Raw genomic sequence first — 23,986 nt, 5'->3', positions numbered from 1 at the left:
GACACTAACTCACTGTGCTCATCAATAACACATCATCTTAATACAGTAGGAGACACTAACTCACTGTGCTCATCAATAACACATCATCTTAATACAGTAGGAGTTAGTAACTCACTGTGCTCATCAATAACACATCATCTTAATACAGTAGGAGACACTAACTCACTGTGCTCATCAATACCACATCATCTTAATACAGTAGGAGACACTAACTCACTGTGCTCATCAATACCACATCATCTTAATACAGTAGGAGACACTAACTCACTGTGCTCATCAATAACACATCATCTTAATACAGTAGGAGACACTAACTCACTGTGCTCATCAATACCACATCATCTTAATACAGTAGGAGACACTAACTCACTGTGCTCATCAATAACACATCATCTTAATACAGTAGGAGTTAGTAACTCACTGTGCTCATCAATAACACATCATCTTAATACAGTAGGAGACACTAACTCACTGTGCTCATCAATAACACATCATCATAATACAGTAGGAGACACTAACTCACTGTGCTGCAGATCAGTCTGGCAGTCACAATTAACCATCTAAGTGGGTTTCAATCAAGTGCAGTCTTTGGTGAGGGAATTTGTCTTTTCCAGTCTCCGTCCATCAGTGGCAGAATGATTTGTATTGATTTCATGTCTCGAGGCTCTGCAGACTACAGCTGTGACTCACCTCCCTCTCTGTGATAGACTCAACAACCTCACGTATAGAAGGATCTGACTACAGTCTACAGCTGAGAGCTAAGGGCTGTGACTCACCTCCCTCTCTGTGATAGAATCAATGTGAGATACAGAAGGAACTGACTACAGACTACTGCTGAGAGCTAGGGGCTGTGACTCACCTCCCTCTCTGTGATAGAATCAATGTGAGATACAGAAGGAACTGACTACAGACTACTGCTGAGAGCTAGGGGCTGTGACTCACCTCCCTCTCTGTGATAGAATCAATGTGAGATACAGAAGGATCTGACTACAGACTACAGCTGAGAGCGAGGGGCTGTGACTCACCTCCCTCTCTGTGATAGAATCAATGTGAGATACAGAAGGAACTGACTACAGACTACTGCTGAGAGCTAGGGGCTGTGACTCACCTCCCTCTCTGTGATAGACTCAAAGTCCTCATGTACAGAAGGATCTGACTACAGACTACAGCTGAGAGCGAGGGGCTGTGACTCACCTCCCTCTCTGTGATAGAATCAATGTGAGATACAGAAGGAACTGACTACAGACTACTGCTGAGAGCTAGGGGCTGTGACTCACCTCCCTCTCTGTGATAGAATCAATGTGAGATACAGAAGGAACTGACTACAGACTACTGCTGAGAGCTAGGGGCTGTGACTCACCTCCCTCTCTGTGATAGAATCAATGTGAGATACAGAAGGAACTGACTACAGACTACTGCTGAGAGCTAAGGGCTGTGACTCACCTCCCTCTCTGTGATAGAATCAATGTGAGATACAGAAGGAACTGACTACAGACTACTGCTGAGAGCTAGGGGCTGTGACTCACCTCCCTCTCTGTGATAGAATCAATGTGAGATACAGAAGGAACTGACTACAGACTACTGCTGAGAGCTAGGGGCTGTGACTCACCTCCCTCTCTGTGATAGACTCAAAGTCCTCATGTACAGAAGGATCTGACTACAGACTACAGCTGAGAGCGAGGGGCTGTGACTCACCTTCCTCTCTGTGAAAGACTCAATGTGAGGTACAGAAGGAACTGAATCCCCAATGGCGCCCTATTCTCCACAGGGTGTACTACTGTTGACCAGAGACCAAAGCGCCCTTTTCAAAATTAGTGCACTATATCGGGAATAGGGTGCCTTTACGGACAAAGACAAGAAGAAGCTGTTATTTAACGGGTTGGCCTTTCAACGTGCACAAACACCAGATGTCATAACACAGGCTACAAACACCAAGGGATGTTTTGCAGTTTGGCACGAAGCAGATTTTCAATACAGACAGGAAGTTCCATAGCAAGACATACCACAAATAATAATGCATACTGTAAGCATGTTGTGCCTACAAACAGGAGGTACCCAGAGTAACCATGTTGTGCCTACAACCAGGAGGTACCCACAGTAACCATGTTGTGCCTACAAACAGGAGGTACCTACAGTAACCATGTTGTGCCTACAACCAGGAAGCACCAAGAGCAACCATGTTGTGCCTACAAACAGGAAGTACCTACAGGAACCATGTTGTGCCTACAACCAGGAAGCACCAAGAGTAACCATGTTGTGCCTACAAACAGGAAGTACCTACAGGAACCATGTTGTGCCTACAACCAGGAAGCACCAAGAGTAACCATGTTGTGCCTACAAACAGGAAATACCTAAAGTAACCATGTTGTGCCTACAAACAGGAAGTACCTAAAGTAACCATGTTGTGCCTACAAACAGGAAGTACTACCTACAGTACAATTAAAATGCTCCACAGAAGTTAGCATAGTGTTCCCCGCAGATACAGTATAAACAGGACCATTCCATGTAAGGGTGCCTATACTTTGGGGCAAAAAAAACAAAACAGGACAACCTCCAGATCAATCAATCAATCAAATTCATTTATAAAGCCCTTTTTAACATCAGCAGATGTCACAAAGTGCAATACAGAAATGCAGTCTGGGAATCTCTAAACAATATTCCACCAAAACCTAGCTGTGCTAACCTTTCACAACCTATTATTTATTTTCAGCAACCAGGTATGTTACCAGCATGTACCACATTTGCATGTAAGTTGCTTCAGGTATCAGCCCCCTGAAACATATGATATAAAATCCAATTGAGTGAGAAATTTGAGGAATTTCTTTTCAGCTGTTTACTTTTAGGCTACATGGTCAACTCTGGCATGACTTGTGTTGTCTCCTGCAGAGCATTCAAACCAAAACCTTATTGAGTGAGTTACCTCTGAGTTAGTGAGTTGGGTGTGTAACTGTTATTCAGTTTGTCCTCTTTTTTCAAGCTTCTCATACAACATTATAAGATACTCAAATAAGAGCTGCTTATTGGCTGTTCCATAAGAGCTGCTTATTGGCTATTCCATAAGAGCTGCTTATTGGCTGTTCCATAAGAGCTGCTTATTGGCTATTCCATAAGAGCTGCTTATTGGCTATTCCATAAGAGCTGCTTATTGGCTATTCCATAAGAGCTGCTTATTGGCTATTCCATAAGAGCTGCTTATTGGCTGTTCCATAAGAGCTGCTTATTGGCTGTTCCATAAGAGCTACTTATTGGCTGTTCCATAAGAGCTGCTTATTGGCTATTCCATAAGAGCTGCTTATTGGCTATTCCATAATAGCTGCTTATTGGCTATTCCACTCACTGATTGGTTATTTGTTATAGGGTAGGATCCTAACTTAAGATCCATGTGTGTGTTTAACTGAATACTTAATCACGCTGTTGCTGTTGTGGCATATTTCCATTAAAAACGACTACTTTACAGCCTCTAAAGTTATGTAACACCCAATGTATCATCATCTTACATAGATGTGCTTACATTTGGTGTTATCAGATATCAACTGTTAAACCATTACAGTCTATCTAACTGGTGAATGTTAAATCTAACATGTTTACATACAGTCTATCTAACTTTACTGGTATGTTAAATCACATTATCAGTCTATCTAACTGGTATGTTAAATCACATTATGTTAAATCACATTACAGTCTATCTAACTGGTATGTTAAATCACATTACAGTCTATCCAACTGGTATGTTAAATCACATTACAGTCTATCTAACTGGTATGTTAAATCACATTACAGTCTATCTAACTGGTATGTTAAATCACATTACAGTCTATCTAACTGGTATGTTAAATCACATTACAGTCTATCTAACTGGTATGTTAAATCACATTACAGTCTATCCAACTGGTATGTTAAATCACATTACAGTCTATCTAACTGGTATGTTAAATCACATTACAGTCTATCTAACTGGTATGTTAAATCACATTACAGTCTATCTAACTGGTATGTTAAATCACATTAACAGTATGTTAAATCACTATCTAACTGGTATGTTAAATCACATTACAGTCTATCTAACTGGTATGTTAAATCACATTACAGTCTATCTAACTGGTATGTTAAATCACATTACAGTCTATCTAACTGGTATGTTAAATCACATTACAGTCTATCTAACTGGTATGTTAAATCACATTACAGTCTATCTAACTGGTATGTTAAATCACATTACAGTCTATCTAACTGGTATGTTAAATCACATTACAGTCTATCTAACTGGTATGTTAAATCACATTACAGTCTATCCAACTGGTATGTTAAATCACATTACAGTCTATCCAACTGGTATGTTAAATCACATTACAGTCTATCTAACTGGTATGTTAAATCACATTACAGTCTATCTAACTGGTATGTTAAATCACATTACATCACAGTCTATCTAACTGGTATGTTAAATCACATTACAGTCTATCTAACTGGTATGTTAAATCACATTACAGTCTATCTAACTGGTATGTTAAATCACATTACAGTCTATCTAACTGGTATGTTAAATCACATTACAGTCTATCTAACTGGTATGTTAAATCACATTACAGTCTATCTAACTGGTATGTTAAATCACATTACAGTCTATCTAACTGGTATGTTAAATCACATTACAGTCTATCTAACTGGTATGTTAAATCACATTACAGTCTATCTAACTGGTATGTTAAATCACATTACAGTCTATCTAACTGGTATGTTAAATCACATTACAGTCTATCTAACTGGTATGTTAAATCACATTACAGTCTATCTAACTGGTATGTTAAATCACATTACAGTCTATCTAACTGGTATGTTAAATCACATTACAGTCTATCCATTACAGTCTATCCTAACTGGTATGTTAAATCACATTACAGTCTATCCAACTGGTATGTTAAATCACATTACAGTCTATCTAACTGGTATGTTAAATCACATTACAGTCTATCTAACTGGTATGTTAAATCACATTACTGGTATGTTAAATCACAGTCTATCTAACTGGTATGTTAAATCACATTACAGTCTATCTAACTGGTATGTTAAATCACATTACAGTCTATCTAACTGGTATGTTAAATCACATTACAGTCTATCTAACTGGTATGTTAAATCACATTACAGTCTATCTAACTGGTATGTTTAAATCTAACATTACAGTCTATCTAACTGGTATGTTAAATCACATTACAGTCTATCTAACTGGTATGTTAAATCACATTACAGTCTATCTAACTGGTATGTTAAATCACATTACAGTCTATCTAACTGGTATGTTAAATCACATTACAGTCTATCTAACTGGTATGTTAAATCACATTACAGTCTATCTAACTGGTATGTTAAATCACATTACAGTCTATACAGTTAAATCTATCTAACTGGTATGTTAAATCACATTACAGTCTATCTAACTGGTATGTTAAATCACATTACAGTCTATCTAACTGGTATGTTAAATCACATTACAGTCTATCTAACTGGTATGTTAAATCACATTACAGTCTATCTAACTGGTATGTTAAATGTTAAATCACATGTTTACAGTCTATCTAACTGGTATGTTAAATCACATTACAGTCTATCTAACTGGTATGTTAAATCACATTACAGTCTATCTAACTGGTATGTTAAATCACATTACAGTCTATCCAACTGGTATGTTAAATCACATTACAGTCTATCTAACTGGTATGTTAAATCACATTACATCACAGTCTATCTAACTGGTATGTTAAATCACATTACAGTCTATCTAACTGGTATGTTAAATCACATTACAGTCTATCTAACTGGTATGTTAAATCACATTACAGTCTATCCAACTGGTATGTTAAATCACACCACAGTCTATCCAACTGGTATGTTAAATCACATTACAGTCTATCCAACTGGTATGTTAAATCACATTACAGTCTATCTAACTGGTATGTCAAATCACATCACAGTCTATCTAACTGGTATGCTAAATCACATTACAGTCTATCCAACTGGTATGTTAAATCACATTACAGTCTATCTAACTGGTATGTTAAATCACATTACATCACAGTCTATCCAACTGGTATGTTAAATCACATTACAGTCTATCTAACTGGTATGTTAAATCACATTACAGTCTATCGGTCAGTCCACCTGACCGTGCTGCTACTCCAGTCTAAGGCCTTATTTCCTTTTACATATCTGGCCCTGAAGCCTAAGGTCTTATTACCTTTTACATATCTGGCCCTGAAGCCTAAGGTCTTATTACCTTTTACATATCTGGTCCTGAAGTCTAAGGCCTTATTACCTTTTACATATCTGGCCCTGAAGTCTAAGGCCTTATTTCCTCTTACATATCTGGCCCTGAAGTCTAAGGCCTTATTACCTTTTACATATCTGGCCCTGAAGTCTAAGGCCTTATTACCTTTTACATATCTGGCCCTGAAGTCTAAGGCCTTATTTCCTCTTACATATCTGGCCCTGAAGTCTAAGGCCTTATTACCTTTTACATATTTGGCCCTGAAGTCTAAGGCCTTATTTCAGTCTAAGGCCTTTTTACATATCTGGCCCTGAAGTCTAAGGCCTTAGTTACCTTATTTCCTTTACATATCTGGCCCTGAAGCCTAAGGCCTTATTACCTTTTACATATCTGGTCCTGAAGTCTAAGGCCTTATTACCTTTTACATATCTGGCCCTGAAGTCTAAGGTCTTATTACCTTTTACATATCTGGCCCTGAAGCCTAAGGCCTTATTTCCTTTTACATATCTGGCCCTGAAGTCTAAGGCCTTATTTCCTCTTACATATCTGGCCCTGAAGTCTAAGGCCTTATTACCTTTTACATATCTGGCCCTGAAGTCTAAGGCCTTATTTCCTTTTACATATCTGGCCCTGAAGTCTAAGGCCTTATTACCTTTTACATATCTGGCCCTGAAGCCTAAGGCCTTATTTCCTTTTACATATCTGGCCCTGAAGTCTACTCCTGACTCCTCTCACTATGCCTGTTCTCATCCGTAGATGCTTAACTCTCTTTTTATTGACCCATTTTGTTGTATTGACGTTCTGGGTCTTGTGTTAGTTCAAGTCAAATCACATTTCATTGGTCACATACACATGGTTAGCAGATGTTTTTGCGAGTGTAGCGAAATGCTTGTGCTTCTAGTTCCGACAATGCAGCAATATCTAACAAGTAAACTAACAAATCCACAACTACCTAATACACATGAATCTAAGTAAAGGAATGGAATACCAACATATAAATATAAATATATGAATGAGCAATGACAGAGCAGCATAGGCAAGATGCAATAGATGGTATAAAATACAGTATATACACATGAGATGAGTAATGCAAGATTTGTAAACATTACTAAAGTGGCATTATTTAAAGTGACTAGTGATCCATTTATTAAAGTGGCCAATGATTTCAACTCTGTATGTAGGAGGCAGCCTCTCTGTGTTAGTGGTGGCTGTTCAACAGTCTGATGGCCTTGAGATAGAAGCTGTTTTTCAGTCTCTCGGTCCCAGCTTTGATGCACCTGTACTGACCTCGCCTTCTGGATGATAGCGGGGTGAACAGGCAGTGGCTCGGGTGGTTGATGTCCTGGATGATCTTTACGGCCTTTCTGTGACATCGGGTGGTGTAGGTGTCCTGGAGGGCAGGTAGTTTGCCCCTGGTGATGCGTTGTGCAGACCTCACTACCCTCTGGAGAGCCCTGCGGTTGTGGGCGGTGTAATTGCCGTACCAGGCGGTGATACAGCCTGACAGGATGCTCTCAATTGTGCATCTCTCCACTGGCTTCCAGTTGAAGCTCGCATCCGCTACAAGACCATGGTGCTTGCCTACGGAGCTGTGAGGGGAACGGCACCTCAGTACCTCCAGGCTCTGATCAGGCCCTACACCCAAACAAGGGCACTGCGTTCATCCACCTCTGGCCTGCTCGCCTCCCTACCACTGAGGAAGTACAGTTCCCGCTCAGCCCAGTCAAAACTGTTCGCTGCTCTGGCCCCCCAATGATGGAACAAACTCCCTCACGACGCCAGGACAGCGGAGTCAATCACCACCTTCCGGAGACACCTGAAACCCCACCTCTTTAAGGAATACCTAGGATAGGATAAAGTAATCCTTCTCACCCCCCTTAAAAGATTTAGATGCACTATTGTAAAGTGGCTGTTCCACTGGATGTCATAAGGTGAATGCACCAATTTGTAAGTCGCTCTGGATAAGAGCGTCTGCTAAATGACTTAAATGTAATGTACATGTAAATGTTTAGGAAACAAGCCAAAGGATTGTAAGGTTGAATAATATTTGGGGACATTCGTGAGTTACTGAACTAGTTACCTGGTTGTCTCCTTCCTTTTTGGATTCAGTTTTCCATTGGAAGATGCAATTTGCATGACACCACGTTCGTTTTGCATTGATCCGAGACCAGACATTTGATATTTTGGTTGGATACAGTGCTTCTACTAATTTTGAGAGGGATACATTTGCATTATTTTCAGGAACTGAGAGAGACATGCTGCAAGAGACATCTTCAATAACAAGAGTTTCCTTTGACTGTTGGCTGCCACAGCTACTGTAGGCAGGCAGCTAAGCTTGTTGTATGGTCAAATCAAGAACAATTCCTTTTCATTTCATATTTCTATTTTTTTCACAGTAGACTGTTTTTCTTGCCCTACAAATTACAAGAACGTCCTGTAGGCTTGTTTTCAGACATGCATATTAGACGGTTATTACAGCTACTTTGTATTCATATATGCATGTATACAGTATTGCTTCTAGATAGGCTGTGTGCTTTCCCGTGGTTAGTTGTACTGATGTTGGCAACAACTCCAAGGTCTAGAAGATTTACTCTGGGGCCGTTTCAGTGCCAAAGGGCAGCCTCCTTTAGGCAACGTCTAACACTTTAATTACAGATGAATTATGTTTAGTGTTCCGATGTAGAACGGAGCATGTAAAGGACGTTGTATATTAAACACAAGTCGGAAAGGGTTGAATAAATAGTATTGTACACATGTAGCATCTCTATAGAGAAACGAGAACGTAAAGGAAACCGTGTAGACACAAGCAGGGAAGGTTTAGTCTAAAATGTAGTATAAAATCAAAGCATTTACAAATAGGAAAGGGTTGAAGACTTGGATATAATCTAGTGTTCTGATTGTATACATTTGTTTGTATTTTAATGTGTTTGTTCCCATGGAGACAGGAGGACGTAAAGACATTTGTTTGTATTTTAATGTGTTTGTTCCCATGGAGACAGGAGGATTTAAAGACAGTTGTTTGTATTTTAATGTGTTTGTTCCCATGGAGACAGGAGGACGTAAAGACATTTGTTTGTATTTTAATGTGTTTGTTCCCATGGAGACAGGAGGACGTAAAGACAGTTGTTTGTATTTTAATGTGTTTGTTCCCATGGAGACAGGAGGATTTAAAGACAGTTGTTTGTATTTTAATGTGTTTGTTCCCATGGAGACAGGAGGACGTAAAGACATTTGTTTGTATTTTAATGTGTTTGTTCCCATGGAGACAGGAGGACGTAAAGACAGTTGTTTGTATTTTAATGTGTTTGTTCCCATGGAGACAGTAGGACATAAAGACAGTTGTTTGTATTTTAATGTGTTTGTTCCCATGGAGACAGGAGGATTTAAAGACAGTTGTTTGTATTTTAATGTGTTTGTTCCCATGGAGACAGGAGGACGTAAAGACAGTTGTTTGTATTTTAATGTGTTTGTTCCCATGGAGACAGGAGGATTTAAAGACAGTTGTTTGTATTTTAATGTGTTTGTTCCCATGGAGACAGGAGGACGTAAAGACAGTTGTTTGTATTTTAATGTGTTTGTTCCCATGGAGACAGAAGGACGTAAAGACAGTTGCTTGTATTTTAATGTGTTTGTTCCCATGGAGACAGGACGACGTAAAGACAGTTGTTTGTATTTTAATGTGTTTGTTCCCATGGAGACAGAAGGACGTAAAGACAGTTGCTTGTATTTTAATATGTTTGTTCCCATGGAGACAGGAGGACGTAAAGACAGTTGCTTGTATTTTAATGTGTTTGTTCCCATGGAGACAGTAGGACGTAAAGACAGTTGTTTGTATTTTAATGTGTTTGTTCCCATGGAGACAGGAGGATTTAAAGACAGTTGTTTGTATTTTAATGTGTTTGTTCCCATGGAGACAGGAGGATGTAAAGACAGTTGTTTGTATTTTAATGTGTTTGTTCCCATGGAGACAGGAGGACGTAAAGACAGTTGTTTGTATTTTAATGTGTTTGTTCCCATGGAGACAGAAGGACGTAAAGACAGTTGCTTGTATTTTAATATGTTTGTTCCCATGGAGACAGGAGGATGTACATAATACATTTCACAAAGTTATAACCAGTGGCTGTTGTCTATCCCAGGCCACATCCACACCACACAGGACAGAGGGGTTATAACTATCTTCAATGGGGGTAGTAAAGGGTTGAATGTAGAGTGCTTCTACACCTGCATTGTTTGCTGTTTGGGGTTTTAGGCTGGGTTTCTGTACAGCACTTTGAGATATCAGATGATGTACGAAGGGGCTATATAAATGAATTTGATTTGATTTGATTTGAGTATGGTTGAATTTTATGGAGCTCTTTTTTTTAAGACGAAGAAGAAGAAGGGACATCGGTCAGGATTACCAACCATCTGACCTGTACCCACGTTTCCTTGTAGATTCTTACCATACATAAAATATCCAGCTTGGAGTCTTCCACAACATATACCAGCTTGGAGTCTTCCACAACATATCCTAACTTGGAGTCTTCCACAACATATCCTAACTTGGAGTCTTCCACAACATATACTAGCTTGGAGTCTTCCACAACATATCCTAACTTGGAGTCTTCCACAACATATCCTAACTTGGAGTCTTCCACAACATATCCTAACTTGGAGTCTTCCACAACATATACTAGCTTGCAGCTTGGAGTCTTCCACAACATACCCTAACTTGGAGTCTTCCACAACATATCCTAACTTGGAGTCTTCCACAACATATCCTAACTTGGAGTCTACCACAACATATACTTACTCTGAGTCTTCCACAACATATCCTAACTCGGAGTCTTCCACAACATATCCTAACTTGGAGTCTTCCACAAAAGCCATGCCTCTTATCTCTTTAGATCCCAAAGCTAAGGACCTAGGATTCTCTTAAAACAAAAAGTATTCCTGCTCACTCTGCCTTTGCATTCCCCATTACCACCAGACTATTTACAATGACACCAGACCCCACATTTGTTTTTACACGGTTGCTACTCACGGTTTATTATCTATGCATAGTCACTTCACCCCTACCTACATGTACAAATGACCTGTATAAATCCTCATTATTGTTATTTTTTTTGTGTTACTTTTAATTATTTTAATTTTAATTTTATAAAAGTAAATCTTTGCTTAAATCTTCTTGAACTGTACTTTTGGTTAAGGGCTTGAAAGTAAAGCATTTCACAGTAAAGTCTACACTTGTTGTATTTGGTGCACGTGACAAATAAAGTTTGATTTGATTTGTCTTTGGCACTGGGCACCCACAGTTTACAAGGTGTCCCTTCGGTTTTACTCATCAAACAATGGTTGTGTACACAGCCCCATTCACGGCAGGCAACATGCAAAACAACGTGACAAGACCATCAAGCATTTAGACCATCTGGGCAAGAAGAGCTAGAACGAAATAACGACTCTCAGTGATTGTCTATTTGAGTGTTATTATTTATGTCCTTGTCACAGTCAAAAAATAATAAAGGAGATGTATCTGTGGCCCTTTATCTATCCATATTTCCACTCATCTGCTTGTTTCAGTAGCCATGGCCAGCTTCTTTCTCCTCCTCCTACAACATAATCTGCTTGTTTCAGTAGCCATGGTGAGCTTCCATCTCCTCCTACAACATAATCTGCTTGTTTCAGTAGCCAAGGTGAGCTTCCATCTCCTCCTACAACATAATCTGCTTGTTTCAGTAGCCATGGTGAGCTTCCATCTCCTCCTACAACATAATCTGCTTGTTTCAGTAGCCATGGTGAGCTTCCATCTCCTCCTACAACATAATCTGCTTGTTTCAGTAGCCATGGTGAGCTTCCATCTCCTCCTACAACATAATCTGCTTGTTTCAGTAGCCAAGGTGAGCTTCCATCTCCTCCTACAACATAATCTGCTTGTTTCAGTAGCCATGGTGAGCTCTCATCTCCTCCTACAACATAATCTGCTTGTTTCAGTAGCCATGGTGAGCTTCCATCTCCTCCTACAACGCCATCTGCTTGTTTCAGTAGCCATGGTGAGCTTCCATCTCCTCCTACAACATAATCTGCTTGTTTCAGTAGCCATGGTGAGCTTCCATCTCCTCCTACAACATCATCTGCTTGTTTCAGTAGCCATGGTGAGCTTCCATCTCCTCCTACAACATAATCTGCTTGTTTCAGTAGCCATGGTGAGCTTCCATCTCCTCCTACAACATCATCTGCTTGTTTCAGTAGCCATGGTGAGCTTCCATCTCCTCCTACAACATAATCTGCTTGTTTCAGTAGCCATGGTGAGCTTCCATCTCCTCCTACAACATAATCTGCTTGTTTCAGTAGCCATGGTGAGCTCTCATCTCCTCCTACAACATAATCTGCTTGTTTCAGTAGCCATGGTGAGCTTCCATCTCCTCCTACAACATCATCTGCTTGTTTCAGTAGCCATGGTGAGCTTCCATCTCCTCCTACAACATAATCTGCTTGTTTCAGTAGCCATGGTGAGCTCTCATCTCCTCCTACAACATAATCTGCTTGTTTCAGTAGCCATGGTGAGCTTCCATCTCCTCCTACAACATCATCTGCTTGTTTCAGTAGCCATGGTGAGCTCTCATCTCCTCCTATATCATCTGCTTGTTTCAGTAGCCATGGTGAGCTTCCATCTTCTCCTACAACATAATCTGCTTGTTTCAGTAGCCATGTTGAGCTTCCATCTCCTCCTACAACATAATCTGCTTGTTTCAGTAGCCATGGTGAGCTTCCATCTCCTCCTACAACATCATCTGCTTGTTTCAGTAGCCATGGTGAGCTTCCATCTCCTCCTACACCATAATCTGCTTGTTTCAGTAACCATGGTGAGCTTCCATCTCCTCCTACAACATTATCTGCTTGTTTCAGTAGCCATGGTGAGCTTCCATCTCCTCCTACAACATAATCTGCTTGTTTCAGTAGCCATGGTGATCTTCCATCTCCTCCTACAACATCATCTGCTTGTTTCAGTAGCCATGGTGAGCTTCCATCTCCTCCTAAAACATAATCTGCTTGTTTCAGTAGCCATGGTGAGCTCTCATCTCCTCCTACAACATAATCTGCTTGTTTCAGTAACCATGGTGAGCTTCCATCTCCTCCTACAACATAATCTACTTTGTTTCAGTAGCCATGGTGATCTTCCATCTCCTCCTACAACATCATCTGCTTGTTTCAGTAGCCATGGTGAGCTCTCATCTCCTCCTACAACATAATCTGCTTGTTTCAGTAACCATGGTGAGCTTCCATCTCCTCCTACAACATAATCTGCTTGTTTCAGTAGCCATGGTGAGCTTCCATCTCCTCCTACAACATAATCTGCTTGTTTCAGTAGCCATGGTGATCTTCCATCTCCTCCTACAACATAATCTGCTTGTTTCAGTAGCCATGGTGAGCTTTCATCTCCTCCTACAACATCATCTGCTTGTTTCAGTAGCCATGGTGAGCTTCCATCTCCTCCTACAACATAATCTGCTTGTTTCAGTAGCCATGGCCACCTCCTCCTACAACCAAAGAAAAGACACTGTGAAATGTTTTCAAAGAGAGAGCTTCTAGTCATTGGCGTTTAGTGATTGAGGGCTCCCCAGTCACTTTCCAATGCAATTCATTCCACCTGCTTTTGTTCCCAGCAGGGCCAGTCTAGTCCCTGACCTTACAAAGGACAGTCATTAAGATTGAAATCTTCACCACATAAAAATGTATTTGAAATCAATTCTATGACCTTTATATGCAAAGGAAGGGAGTGTCAAGCCCATCAAACTCTGAGTCGCTGCGTTATACGAGTGTTGCATGGCTGAATTAATCAGTTCTCTTTGAGTGACATTAACGAGATAAAATAAACTGGAGATATTTTGTTCCTGGACTTGATAGCAAACTTTTAAAGCTGGAATCCATAGCTGTGAAACCACCAGGTCCGTTTGCAACATTACAACAGCAAAGACTACAAACAAACAAACAAACAAACAACAACAAAAAAACAAGATGTTACCTCTGACATCATTGCACGCTCGATAGAACAGCAAAGTTATTTTTACCCACAATGCAGGATGCTCATTTCCTCAAAGCAAAATCAAAAACAACACATGGGCCTGGGTGGCGCTGTTTGGCCTTTCGCAGATCTCCTGTTTAAGGGAGAATTAAAGCGGTATGGCTGATGTAATGGTACACTACAGAGCTTTGCAAAAGTATTCATCCCCCTTCACGTTTTCCCTATTTTGTTGCATTACAACCTATCATTTAAATTGATTTGGATTTGGATTTCATATAATTGACATACATAAAATAGTCAAAATTTGTGAAGTGAAATGAAAAAAATAACTTGTCTCATAAATGTAAAACAAATTAAAAACAGAAAGGTGGTACGTGCATATGTATTCACCCACTTTGCTCTGAAGCCCCTAAATAAGATCTGATGCAACCAATTACCTTCAGAAGTCACATATTTAGTTAAATAAAGTCCACCTGTGTGCAATCTAAGTGTCACATGATCTGTCACATGATCTCAGTATATATACACCTGTTCTGAAAGGCCCAAGAGTCTACAACACCACTGAGCAAGGGGAACCACCAAGCAAGCAACACCATGAATACCAAGGAGCTCTCCAAACAGGTCAGGGACAAAGTTGTGGAGACGTACAGATCAGGGTTGGGTTATAATAAAATATCTTAAACTTTGAACATCCCACGGAGCACCATTAAATCCATTATTAAATCATGTAAAAAATATGGCACCACAACAGACCTGCCAAGACAGAGGCACCCACCAAAACTCATGGACCAGGCAAGGAGGGAATTAATCAGAGAGACAACAAAGAGACCAAAGACAACCCTGAAGGAGCTGCAAAGCTCCACACCAGAGATTGGAGTATCTGTCCATAGGACCACTTTAAGATGTACAACAACAGAGCTGGGATTTACGGAATAGTGGCCAGACAAAAAGCCATTGCTTAAAGAAAGAAATCAGCAAACACGTTTGGTGTTCGCCAAAAGGAATGTGGGAGACTCCCCAAACATATGGAAGAAGGTACTCTGGTCAGATGAGACTAAAATGTTGCTTTTTAGCCATCAAGGGTGGCACAAACCCAACACCTCTCCCAACACCTAACACCTCCCAACACCTCTCCCAAACTCAACACCCCCCATCACCCCGAGAACACCATCCCCACAGTGGAGCATGGTGGCGGCAGCTTCGTGCTGTGGGGATGTTTTTCATCGGCAGGTACTGAGAAGCTGGTCAGAATTCAAGGAATGATGGATGGTGCTAAATACAGGGAAATTCTTGAGGGAAACCTATTTCAGTCAGAGGTTTGAGACTGGGACGGAGGTTCACCTTCCAGCAGGACAATGACCCTAAGCATACTGCTAAAGCAAAACTTGAGTGGTTTAAGGGGAAACATGTAAATGTCTTGGAATGGCCTAGTCAAAGCCCAGATCTCAATCCAATTGAGAATTTGTGGTATGACTTAAAGTATGCTGTACACTAGCGGAACCCATCCAACTTGAAGGGGCTGGAGCAGTTTTGCCTTAAAGAATGGACAAGATCCCACTGGCTAGATGTGCCAAGCTTATAGAGACACACCCCAAGAGACATGCAGCTGTAATTGCTGCAAAAGGTGGCTCTACAAAGTATTGACTTTAGGGGGTTGAATAGTTATGCAAGCTCAAGATTTTTCTTTTGTCTTATTTCTTGTTTGTTTCACAGTAAATATGTTTTGCATCTTCAATGTGTTAGGCATGTTGTATAAATCAAATGATACAAACCCCGCCAAAAATCTCTTTTTAATCCAGGTTGTTGTCACGCCCTGGTCGAAGTATTGTGTGTTTATCTTCATTTATTTGGTCAGGCCAGGGTGTGACATGGGTTTTTGTATGTGGTGTGTAGGTAGTGGGATTGTAGCTTAGTGGGGTGTTCTAGGTAAGTCTATGGCTGTCTGAAGTGGTTCTCAATCAGAGGCAGGTGTTTATCGTTGTCTCTGATTGGGAACCATATTTAGGCAGCCATATTCTTTGGTTGTGTTGTGGGTGATTGTCCTGAATGTCTTGATGTCCTTGTGCTGTGTTAGTTGACACAAGTATAGGCTGTTTTCGGTTTTCGTTACGTTTATTGTTTTTGTAGTGTTTTGTATTGATTCGTGTTACGTTTGTCTGATTAAACATGGATCGCAATCTACACGCTGCATTTTGGTCCGACTCTCCTTCACCATTAGAAAACCGTTACAGTTGTAAGGCAACAAAATAGGAAAAATGCCAAGGGGGTGAATGCTTTCGCAAGCCTCTGTATGGGTATACATACAGTGGGGCAAAAAATTCATTAAAAATCCTACAATGTGATTTTCTAGATTTTATTTCTGATTTTGTCTGTCATAGTTGAAGTGTACCTATGATGAAAATTACAGGCCTCTCTCATCTTTTTAAGTGGGAGAACTTGCACAATTGGTGGCTGACTAAATGTTTTTTGCCCCACTGTATTTTAGGAACATTTTATTTGATTGTGTGAGGAAGGTGCCATTGGTTGTGTGTTGAAATTAGCTTGAAAAAAATCCTACCAACCGTATTACGTAATCACAGTTATCTGCTTGACAAGTGACGAAAGAAACCCTAACTAAAGTGCTGAACACTTTCTCTGAGTGGAGCAACAGCATCTGTGTCCTGCCTTGGTTTTATCTACTCAGAACACAGCTGGAGGGGAAATCACTGTCCAGTTGTCTAGAACAACCAAAAGAAAGTGTCTGTCAACCACATTAAGCCTGAACATGGAAAACAAAATCAATTCTGAGAAAGCATCATGGGAAACTCAGAAGAATGGAACCAGCAGTTGATCTTCAAAGGTTACAGTATCAACATTATCCTAGTTCTTAAAAGATTATATTCTTGGTGTGCACATATATTTGTATTTGTGTGTCTGGGTATGTGTCTACTGTAGCTGTTTGTAGAGCACTGTGGGACATTTGCTATGCATGCAAATGAAAAATGTATCGTGCAATGTACTGTCACAGAAAGCAGATGCTGTATGCAATGATGTATGTGAAAGAACAGGAAGATTGCTGCCCATTAATATAATTTCTTATTCAAATTTAAAGAAGAACAAACAGTGGCTCCCATTCATTGCAAGATGAGCAAACATAATGATAACAAAACTGTCATTTCTCCACCTGCACTGTTATACAAGAACCTAGTATTCAATGATAAATGAAATCCGACACACGAAAGAGAATATGAAATTAATGAAGTACCAATACCAAAATATGCTATGCTATATATAAATATATTAAACACATAGAGGTGCATATGATGACATCACTCCTGCAGTAATGTTATTGATTGATGACATAAATCCTACAGCAATGTTATTGATTAATGACGTCACTCCTGCAGTAATGTTACTGATTGATGACATCACACCTGCAGTAATGTTACTGATTGATGACATCACTCCCACAGTAATGTTATTGATTTCATCCATTTTTCTGAACATGAAAATACTTTTTTATTTAACAGAATGTATATAGATTAAGAAGGGACATGAAATCCAATCAAATCATTACATGATCATTGAATCTAACACAGGTAAAAATGTAAATGTCCTAATCGATGTCCCATTCTCTCCACAGCTCACTACATTTGACAGAGGCCCATAAAGGGAACTACGTAGGGAATATCAAATCAAATCGTATTAAGTCACATGCGCCGAGTAAATGCTTACTTACGAGCCCCTAACAAACAATGCAGTTAAAAAAAATAATATGAATGAGAATAAGAAATTTAAGTAACAAGTAATTAAAGAGCAGCAGTAAAATAACGATAGCGAGGCTATATACAGGGTCTACCAGTACAGAGTCGATGTACAGGGGCACCAGTCAGTTGAGGTAATTGAGGTAATATGTACATGTAGGTAGAGTTATTAAAGTGACTATGCATAGATGACAACTACAGAGAGTAGCAGCGGAATAAAGGGGAGGGGGGTTAACGCAAATAGTCTGGTGGCCATTTGATTAGCTGTTCAGGAGTCTTATGGCTTGGGGGGGTAGAAGCTGTTTAGAAGCCTCTTGGACCTAGACTTGGCGCTCCGGTACCACTTGCCGTGCGGTAGCAGAGAGAACAGTTTATGACTAGCGTGGCTGGAGCATTTGATCATTTTTAGGGCCTGGTCCTGGATTTCAGGACGCTTGACCCCAGTGATGTACTGGGCCGTACGCACTACCCTTTGTAGTGCCTTGCAGTCGGAGGCCACTGAGGACCCATGCCAAATCTTTTCAGTCTCCTGAAGGGGAATAGGTTTTGTGGTGCCCTCTTCACATGTACATATTACCTCAATTACCTCGACTAACCGGTGCCCCCGCACATTGACTCTGTACAGGTACACCCTGTATATAGCCTCGCTATTGTTATTTACTGCTTCTCTTTAATTATTTGTTACTTTTATTTATTTTTCTTATTATTATTATTTAAATATTTTTACTGCATTTGTTGGCTTGGACCTAAGCATTTCACTGTAAAGTCTAAACTGTATCTATAAGCAGCTGTATAAAAACAGTCCTTTCAATTAACTCTCTTATTCAACGTATCTACGCTCATTTGAATCCATCCCTAGATACTAAACAGTGTACCTCATCATTCCATTAGTTTTCCAGATAGAGGAGAGTCAGATAGTGTCAACTGAGACAATAATGGATATATACACAGTCCTGGGTATAGTCTAATGAGTCCCTTATAAATACATGCCAATCAATGGAAGACCTTCATTACTCTGCCAGTCAGGTCCTGTCTTATTCCATGTGAAAAATGACATTTGTATGTAGCTATAAAGATTTTATTTTTTAAACCTGTGGATATTTTATATTGTAATGATCCTTGCCTAGTTAGGTTTGTTACCGTGATTAACCCCATTGGAGCAGCGGTTAGGATGTTTTCCCTACAGATCTGAGTTTGAGAGTCCTTTTTATTTCCCCCCTTCACTTCTGCTGTTCACCACAATGTGGACTTGTTGGGCCTCGTGGTAGCGTTTAGGTTCGTTATGTGTCTCTCCGGTCCTAGTGCCCGTTGGCCCAAGAACCCAGACATTACCATATCCCTAAAGGACTGTGTTGATTCTGTATAGATCTCCCAGGCTGCATCCCAAATGGCACCCTGTTCCCTTTATAGTCCACTGTTTTTGATCTGGGCCAATAGGGCTCTGTCAAATGTATATAGTATGTATAAGCTGGAAGTAGAAGCCTAAGTGTTATTGTTTATCAGTTTATTCCAATTGGGAGAGGGGTGGTAGGGTTTGTGGGTAATAATAAAGGAAAATATATTCTAAAAAGATGCGTATATATGTATGCATGTTTATGTATATATATATATATATATATATATATATATATATATATATATATATATATTTACCCCGAAAAATATATTGGGGATTGGAAATAATGCAGAGAATTACATTGATGGAAACGACAATCTATCCTCAATATTTAAGCTGATCCCCCCCTAATAAAATAATAATGATAATAAAAGGAACAAAGAAATGTCCAGCACTGAAGTGTGTCATTTCCTGTTTACTTCTGGGCGATTGCCATTAACAATTGTGATTACTCTTGTGCCAAGGAAAGAATCAAAGTCTCCTCCCTCTGATTCCGCTAAGTTTATGATGGCCAAAAAGGAACATTTTTGTTTTCGTGAATTTTTACGATAAAGCCATTTTTTGACTTTGAGGTTGTGGAATTTGGTGGAAATCGTTCATCATCCAGACATGGGGTTGAAAAGCACAGCAACAGTTTAAGCACCATCTTCGTCCCAATCATGATTCATCCAAAAAATCACAAACATAAACACCAAACCAGGAACTACCGTTGCTCGTATAATCACATAATTATACTTGAGCCTTCTCACTGTTTTATCTGTCCATGAGAATCTGTCCACGAGGGATTATAAGGAACCTAATCATCTGATGCTTCAAATGTTACGTTTCCAGCCAGGAACAACAGCTCTGGAAACATGGAAACATGGAATTCTTGGAAAACAGAAATATAATTTCGCTCCTGGCTTTTATTTGTGATTAACTGCAGTGGCCTGACCAGTGGTATACAAACTAGCCAAGGTTATACCAAGGTTATTCATTGAATGATTCATTTTTTTCACTCCATGGTTTTCTTCTGATTCTCCTTCCTCTCTTCTTTTCTTCATTTCTCAGCCTTGGAGGGTGTTGTTAAGGTTTCTATTGTGTTATTTTCTTGTCTTGGAAACCTTAGCAAAGTCAGTCAGCATAGGGCAATGGAGGCTGGTGTGAAGCCTGTGGCCATGTCTTAGCCCATATGTTTCCAAGGCCTAGAGGAAATCAAACAAACATTACACAGCAAACAAACACAGCTGAGCTAATAAACCCTGATAACCTTACAGGCAAATATTAGACACCTGCATTCATTTGCCAGAAATCCAAGAACTGTACAAGATTCAGGAAAAAAAAAGGTAATGTTGTTTTTCTCTATTCACACCCCCGTTAAACATAAGTAGAGTTTTAAGAAACCCTGAATAGTCATATCATAATACTGTTATACATTGACTGTACTAAATATTAAGAACACCTGCTCTTCCCATGACAGACTGACAAGGTAAATCCAGGTGAAAGTGATGATCCCTTATTGATGTTAACTAAATCCACTTCAGTCAGTGTAGATGAAGGGGAGGAGACGGGGTTAAAGAAGGATTTGTAAGCCTTGAGACAACTGAGAAATGGATTGTGTACCTGTGCCATTCAGAGGGATGACTGGGCAAGACAAAAGATTGAAGTGCCTTTGAACGGGGTAAGGTAGTAGGTGCCAGGTGGACGGGTTTGTGTCAAGAACTGCAACGCTGCTGGGGTTTTTCACACTCAACAGTTTACCGTGTGCATTAATTAAGAATGGACCAGCACCCAAAGGACATCCAGCCAATTTGACACAACTGTTGGAAGCATTGGAGTCAACATGGGCCAGCATTCCTGTGGAATACTTTCAACACCTTGTAGAGTCCATGCCCCCGACGGATCAAGGCTGTTTTGTGTTCCTAAGGTTTGGTTTACACCTAAAGAATGTTTATCTTATATGGGTTGATGCTTGCTTCAAGAGTTGTCCTGAGTGATTTTAGTATATTGTATATATTTAGCATATGGGAGTATGCTACGTATGTCAATGCTTAACTGTTGACTGTTGGTGAACGTTGTACTCAGTGTAATTGAATTACTTTTCTCCATTGTGAACTTTGGCACTAAGATGAATTTGCTGATGGACTTTTTACCCACAAACACACAGCAACCATGTAGGTTGCATGTTGTATTTTTCACATATTTGCAGACCAACACCTATATATATATATATATGTATATTTATATATACAGTGGATTCAGAAAGTATTCAGACCCTTTAACTTTTTCCACATTTTGATGCCTTATTCTAAAATTGACTAAAATGTTTTTTTCCCCCCAGTTGATCTATATACTATATACCAAAATGGCCAAGAAAAAAACAGGTTTTTAGATATTTTCGCAAATGTACCCGTAAAACACCAGTCTCAACGTCAACAGTGAAGAGGCAGGCGACTTAGGGATGCTGGCCTTCTAAGCAGAGTTGCAAAGAAAACGCCATGTCTCAGACTGGCCAATAAAAACAAAAGATTAATAAGATGGGCAAAAGAACACAGACACTGGACAGAGGAACCCTGCCTAGAAGGGCAGCATCCCGGACTCGCTTCTTCACTATTGACGTTGACACTAGTGTTTTGCGGGTACTGTTTCCTGAAGCTGCCAGTTGAGGACTTGAGAGGCATCTGTGCATCTGTTTCTCAAACTAGACACTCTAATGTACTTGACCTCTTACTCAGTTGTGCCCCTTGGCCTCCCACTCCTCTTTCTATTCTGGTTAGAGCCAGTTTGTGCTGTTCTGTGAAGGGAGTAGTACACCGCGTTGTACGAGATCTTCAGTTTCTTAGCAATTTCTCACATGGAATAGCCTTCATTTCTCAGAACAAGAATAGATTGATGAGGTTCAGAAGAAAGTTTTATTGCTTCATTAATCAGGACAAAAGTTTGGTTCCAGTAGTTTCAGCTGTGCTGACGACATTGCAAAAGGGTTTTCTAATAATCAATTAGCCTTTTAAAATTATAAACTTGGATTAGCTGACACAACGTGCCATTGGAACACAGTATTACATTACATTACATTTAAGTCATTTAGCAGACGCTCTTATCCAGAGCGACTTACACAGTAGTGATGGTTGCTGATAATGGGCCTCTGTTTGCCTATGTAGATACTCCATAAAAAATCAGACGTTTCCAGCTACAATAGTAATTTACAACATTAACAATGTCGACGTTGTATTTCTGATCAATTTTATGTTATTTTAATGGACACATTTTTTTGCTTTTCTTTCAAAAACAAGGATATTTCTATATGATCGGTAGTGTAAGTATTACTCACTACTCTGTTGAAGCACCTTTGGCAGCGATTAAAGCCTCGAGTCATCTTGGTTATGATGCTGCAAGCTTGGCACACCTGTATTTGGGGAGTTTCTCCCATTCTTCTCAGCATATTCTCTCAACCTCTGTCAGGTTGGATGGGGAGGGTCACTTGCACAGCTATTTCCAGGTCTCTGAAAATAGCTTTGTTCGATTGGGTTCAATTCCAGGCTCTGGCTGGGCCACTCAAGGACATTCAGAGACTTTCCCCGAAGCCACTCGTGCGTTGTCTTGGCTGTGTGCTTAGGCTCGTTGTCCTGTTGAAAGGTGAGAGCACTCTGGAGTAGGTTTTCATCAATGATCTCTATGTATTTTGCTCCGTTCATCTTTCCCTTGATCCTGACTCGTCTCACAGTCCCTGCTTCTGAAAAACAGCCCCACAGCATGATGCTGCTGCCACCACCACAAGGATGGTGCCAGGTTTCCTCCAGACGTGATGCATTCTGGCTAAAGAATTCAGTCTTGGTTTCATCAGACCACAGATTCTTGTTTCTCAACGTCTGAGAGTACTTCAGTGCCTTTTGAAAAGATCCAAACGGGCTGTCTGGTGTCTTCTACTGAGGAGTGGCTTCCATCTGGCCACTCTACCTTAAAGGCTTCATTGGTAGAGTGCTGTAGAGATGGTTGTCCTTCTGGAAGGTTCTCCCATCTCCACAGAGGAACTCTAGAGCTCTGTCAGAGTGACCATCGGGTTCTTGGTCACCTCCATGGCTAAGGCCCTTCTTCCTCGATTACTGAGTTTGGCTGGGCGGCCAGCTCTGTGAAGAGTCTTGGTGGTTCCAATCTTCTTCCATTTAAGATTTATGCAGGCGACTGTGTTTTTTGCCCAGATCTGTGCATCAACAAAATCCTGTCTTGAAGCTCATCGGACAATTCCTTGGACCTCATGGCTTGTTTTTGCAGTGACATGCACTGTCTACCTTATATAGACAGGTGTGTGCCTTTCCAAAATCAATTGAATTTAACACAGGTGTACTCCAATCAAGTTGTAGAAACATCTCAAGGATGATCAATGGAAACAGGATAAATCTGATCTCAATTTGAGTCTCATAGCATAGCCTCTGAATACTTATGTAATGTATTTATTTAATTTTTTGGAAAAAAATGCTAAAAAATGTGAAAAACTTGTTTTCGCTTTATCATTATGGGGTATTATGTGTAGATTGATGAGGGGAAAAGGGTTTTAATCCATTTTAGAATAAGGCTGTAATGTAACCGTATGTGGGACAGGT

This window comes from Oncorhynchus keta, chromosome 30 (genome assembly GCF_023373465.1).
Source record: "Oncorhynchus keta strain PuntledgeMale-10-30-2019 chromosome 30, Oket_V2, whole genome shotgun sequence".
In the NCBI taxonomy this organism is placed as follows: Eukaryota; Metazoa; Chordata; class Actinopteri; order Salmoniformes; family Salmonidae; genus Oncorhynchus; species Oncorhynchus keta.
The sequence above is the reverse complement of the archived record's forward strand: the minus strand, read 5'-3'. Positions refer to the sequence as shown.